The following is a 5,925-nucleotide window of genomic DNA, read 5'->3' as shown; positions in this document are numbered from 1 at the left end:
TTTACCGTTGGGAAAATCAAGTGATGGAGGGTGTTTTTTCCAGTGATATCGAAGCACATTGATACTATTATATGATGCCTCATTTTTGTTCCTGATCTCTCTGTGTTCATATTCAGAAACTTATTTGTGTACTTTTACTTTTTGAGCCATATAAGATATAACAGGAAAAAGCTCCATTTTGAACATCCATTAAAGAGATGGAAGATCAAATTATTTGAAAGCAAATCTGATTTGCATACTAATGAATGCCAATATTTATGGTAGATCTTTGGTAGTTTAGTGTCCAGTAGATGAACTGGTGAAGTGAGAGTATGCATGGTAGGGTTGGTATGATTTTAGTAAAAGCTGTGTGTAAAACATCCTAGCAATTACTCATGTGGTTAGATAATGATATATTTAGGATGGCCCTTTAGCTGCGAACACCAGAAAATTAGAAAGCTGACAGTTTATTTGTATTAATTCCTTTGTTACCATTTCCTGGAATGTCTTGCTTTTTTAATATGTGTTATGCTCTACAGTTATGTGGTCCTGGTGATGTTGTCTGCTACTGATTTACAGGTCCTTGTAGCGTCTTTCCCATGACTGTGCCCTTCGCGTTTGTGCATCGTGTGCTCTCTTCTGTTCATCTATTTACTCGGTCATTCCTAAATAATATATTTCATGTGCTTTGTCTTGATTGATAGTGTATCCTTCCGTTGCTTTCTTACTGTTGAAAGTGCAGTCATGCCCTTAATCGTGTTTTGGTGTTGCTGACAACACACATATAGATAATTAATCACTAACCCCTTTTAAGCTATTGTGAATGATCATGTGTTGATAAGGACAAGCTCATGTGCTAACAAGGACACGATCAAGATAAGCATTCCTGAGCACTACATGCTTGATCCTTGTGGATGTTCACATGGTGGACAAATGAAGATAAATATATAAGCTAGGCTTTCCACATTGTGTATGGGAGAGCTACTTGAAGACTTCATCATGTCTTGCTTTCAACATTGAGCCAAGAAGGAACAACAACATCAAGCTCAAGTGAAAGGGCTAACTCAAGGTATCAGTTACTTTGATGTTAGCGGTGCGGAGTGATGATCAGCGAATAAAAGTACACACTCAAGTATGGATCATCGGTATCCCTTTTACAATTCTTGAGTCTTTAGGGATCCCGCACTATTAAGAGGGGATCACAGGTTTTTGTGATGAACTTGCTCAAACTAGATATTCACTATCCTACTCAATACCACATATTCTCTACTCTGCTCCTATCTCAAAACAGGTCTACTGCCTCGGACTTCCGGCTCCCTCCGGACGTCCGAGGACTGGTCAAGGGTCGGACGACCGACAAGCTCCGGAAATCCGGAGCTCTGCACCAGAAGAAATTGAGCTCTATAACTCGGATTTCCAGCTCCCTCCGGACATCCGAGGGCCGGACGACCGACCAGCTTCGGAAATCCGGAGCCCTGCACCAGAAGAACGTGAGCTCTATAACTTGGATTTCCAGCTCCCTCCAGACGTCCGAGGGCCGGACGTCCGTCCCCTTTAGGAAATCCCGAACCTCCCACCAGAAGAAGTTGAGTCAAATAACTCGGATTTCCGGCCTTCTCCGGACGTTCGATCGCTGTTCAATTCACAGTGTTTCCAGTCATATCTACAGCCTTCGGACGTCCGACCCCTGTCGGACGTCCGACCCCTTGCGGACGCCCGGACTTCCGTAAACTGCCGGACGTCCGGACCCTGTGTGACTTAAAGTGTCCCCAACAGTTGTTTTACACTCCCCACTATATATACCCCTCTCTCACTTCGTGAGAGGGGGTCCAATACAGCCATATCCTCATAAGAACACATTTCTACCTCACACACATTTGCTCACGCCAAATCTTAGATCCCAAGAGCATTTGTGAGCCCCTTTGAGAGTTGTTCCAATCAAAAGATAGATCGTCTCCCTCTCCTTCTCTCAACCCAAGCTATTTGAGATTTGAGCAAGTTTTGAGCATTCCCCGTGATCTTCTTACTCTTGGAGGTTGGAGACTCCTAGGAGGTAGGAGTTCTTCGGAGAGGAATCAATCCGTGTGATTACCCCCCGGAAAAGTTTGTGAGGGTTTGGAAGCCACCTCAAAGGCTTACCACTAGTGGTTGAGAAATGCCTTCGTGGTGTTATCTCAAAGGGAGAATAGGGTGAGCCTTCGCGGCGTTGGTGTGCCTTCGTGATAACATCCACCTCTCTAACGGTGACTAGCTTCCCTCCAAGGAAGTGAACATCGGGATACATCTTCGTCTCAGTGACCTTGGTTATCCTTAACCCTAACTCCTTACTTGTGGTTTACTTGTGTTACTTGAGCATACATACATTGCATATTGTTTGTGCTCATTATATTGTGCTGGCTATTTCTTGTACAAGATTAATCATTCAAGCATACCTTCTATATCCACACGTTCATACTTGCAGCTTTTGATATATCGTGTGATATAGTGTGATCTAGTATCTTGTGTTGTTCACCTACTTGTCGTGTGATATAGCTCAAGTAAGTTTGTGTAACTTACTTGTGCTTGTTAGTATCTGTATTGTGTCCATCTTGGTAGATCGTGTTGTTGATACACGTTGCAGTGCCTAGTGCATTTAGGATTTGTGCTTGACAAGTACCCTCTTAGTTTATTTCCGCATTAGTTTCAAGCCAAATCCGAAGAAGTTTTTAAATAGCCTATTCACCCCCCCCCCCTCTAGGCGTCATCGAGGTCTTTTCAATTGGTATCAGAGCAAGGTCTCTCTTGAATTAGGTCTCACGACCTAGAGAGTATCGATGTCGACTATTGGATTAGTGCACAATGACACCTTTGACTTTGATGGCACAAATTATACCCTATGGAGAATTCGTATGCTTCATCACTTTCGGGCCATGGGCCCAAATACTTTACGAATTGTTCTTGTAGGGATTGCCAACAAAAGGAATGATGCATCTTCATCTACTAATGAAATGTATCTTGATTGTGAGGCTTTTCTTGCCATTCATCGAACCATAAGTCCTGAAGTGTTTAAGTCTATCTCGACTTGCAAGTCAGCTCATGAAGTTTGGACTAAACTTGAAGATATATATGGTGGGTCCAATCTTGATGAAGACGATATTATGATGAAGGAGTTGGTGCATGAGCTCTTCACTCTTTTCGATCATAAAGAGTCCACCACTACTTCCATATCCGATTGCTTGCACACCTCAGCATCTTCAATCTCATAAGGTAATGATATGGTGAGTGAAGAAATACATGTTGATGAAAATTTCATAGCCTCCATGGACACGAGCATATCTAGCACCACACATAGTGTAAATTACTATGCTGATAAGTCATGCATTTCACCTAAAGATCTCTCGACAAATGTCTGTGGTGATATGCCTGCTTTCCCGTGTCCTCTTGATCAAAATATCTTGTTTCTCCCTAGTTGTTCTATGACTAATCACTTAGGGGAAACCAAGAAATATGAAGTACTTTTGACTAATGAAGAATCTGATTCACCAAAAGAATCATCATCAACTCCTCCAGTTCACATGTGCCTCATGGCAAGAGGTAATAATGAGGTATCATCTTCCCTGTGCAATAACGATGATATTTGCGATGAGGATGATGATGATGACTTGACTGAAAACATCTATGTGATCAGCAAAATTCTTCATAAAGCAAAAAATAACGCTCTTCAAAGATTCCAAGATATTCTTGCCTACTTTGAAAATTGTAATGATTCACTTAATCATGAACAAACTAAAAGTGAACAACTTGAACATGAACTTGAGAAGAGTCACCAAGCATGTAGAGACTTAAGATCTTCAAAAGGAGAGATTGAAGTTGCTCATGATAAACTTAAAAAGGATTTTGAGGTCCTTCTCCTTGAATGCAAGAATGTCAAGGGAGAGCTCATCAAAACCTCTATGATCTATGAGGAGCTTCAATCTACTCATGAGAAGTCTCTAATCGCTACTTACTCCTCTCATATTGTTGATGATACTTGTATACCTAACCCTATCTCTTTTGAAGTATCAACATTGAAGGAGAATGTTGAGCTACGTGCTCAATTTGATTTAATAACTAGCAATTATGGGAAGTTGGAAGAAAACCATGCAATGCTCACAAGCTCTCATGCCGATCTTCTAACATCCCATAATGTGCAAAAGTTAGCTCATGAGGCTATCATCACCAAGGTAACATCAAGTGAGTCTCATGTGGACAATGGAACCACTTCTAATCAAAGTACTATATCTCCATGTGCCAGATCTCGTAATTCGTCTACTCATAATGTTGCTACCTCGTGTGATGAATTACTTTCCTTGCCTGGTTGCTCTAACAATGAAACTTACACTTCCTCTAGTACTTTTATTGACACTAACTATGCAGATGAAATCAAAGAGCTCAAGGCCCAAGTCACTTCTTTGAAAAAAGACTTGGAACAGTGTCATGAAGGGATGTCCACACTCAACAACGTCCTGTGTGAGCAAACATCTCCGAATGACAAAAATGATGTTGGAGTAAACTCAAACAAGAACAAGAGTGGCCTAGAACGAGATAAGAATTCGGCCAAAATCATTTGCTTCAAGTGCAAAGTTAAAGGGCACCATGTTAGATCTTTCCCTCTGAAGACGAAGTCTCAAAGTCACAAGCAACAAGGGAAGCGGCCACAAACTCAATCACACACTCAGCTACAAGTTGAAGGAAGGCCTCTTCCCAATAAGACCCAAGCCAACACTCCCCGAGGTGAGAAATCAACTGGGAAGAAAACAAAGGGTAGATGTTGCTACTTATGTCGTGAGAAGGGTCACGTCGCTTCGTCTTGCACGAGAGGTAACTTATCCAACCCAATCACTATTGATGATAGCTATTCCCTTGGGAAGGATAAGGTTGGCAATGTGTTTGCCAAGTTTGTTGGAACTCAAAATGGTGTCAAGAAAAGAACCATTTGGGTTGCCAAGCCTATTGTGACTAACTTCTTAGGACCCAACGTAGTTGGGGACCAACAAGCTCAAACTTGATCAATAGGTGACTCTGGAGGACATTGGAGACTTGGATACATAATGAAGATTTGAGGACTCTTCATCATTCGTATCATCTCAAGCCAAGTCACTTGGATTATTGAGCCCATATCCCATATCCAATGTGCCTCTTTGTGGTGACTTGTACTTAAATTGTTTACATTGAAAGTTGCCTGCCCCACTCCCTCTCATGTTTTAGGTTTGGTTCCTAGCATGTACTTTGACATGTTGCGCCTACTAGTATGATTGTTATATGTTATCTATCATGTGTAGGTCGTTATGTATGTCATATAGTTGTGTGTAGTCCTGATCATTACTTGCATCCTAGTTGCACCGTTGTGTGGGTCTTTTACGACGTTAATAGCTCATCACATTAAGGGGGAGTGTTCTGCTCTACGCACACCACTAACCCAAAATGTGTACATATGTGTTGGACTCCATGTAGTATTCAGTGCAAGATTGTCCAATCAATTAGTTTGATGTCAAGGCCTTCCGAAGTTTAAATTGGCATCCACTTATCACCTTAGTTGGATGATTGATTGCCTTGTATGATAAATACATGGATTATCACATTATGTGAGGATGATATGCTTTGTGCATGTCACATCCCCTGGTAAGACAAAACATCCGATGTATGCCACTCAGAATCCACCACATGTGGTTATCCTATAACTGTGTGGTGTGTCATGCTCCACATATCTTAATTCGCATAATAAGCCCTGTTGGTATCTAAATTCCTTAGATGTGCGTGAGTATAATGTCCTACTACACCAATGCTCATGGCCTAGCCGCTAGATCGTATCTAAAAGAAGGGCATTGTTGATGCATGCCTTTCGAATTAATCCTCCACACTATGATCTAACTAATTGGGATGTTAACGTATGTCATCTAAACATTATGCTTATGGTTGAACTCCCAT

The sequence above is a fragment of the Hordeum vulgare genome, chromosome 1H (genome assembly GCF_904849725.1).
Source record: "Hordeum vulgare subsp. vulgare chromosome 1H, MorexV3_pseudomolecules_assembly, whole genome shotgun sequence".
NCBI lineage: Eukaryota > Viridiplantae > Streptophyta > Magnoliopsida > Poales > Poaceae > Hordeum > Hordeum vulgare.
The sequence above is the reverse complement of the archived record's forward strand: the minus strand, read 5'-3'. Positions refer to the sequence as shown.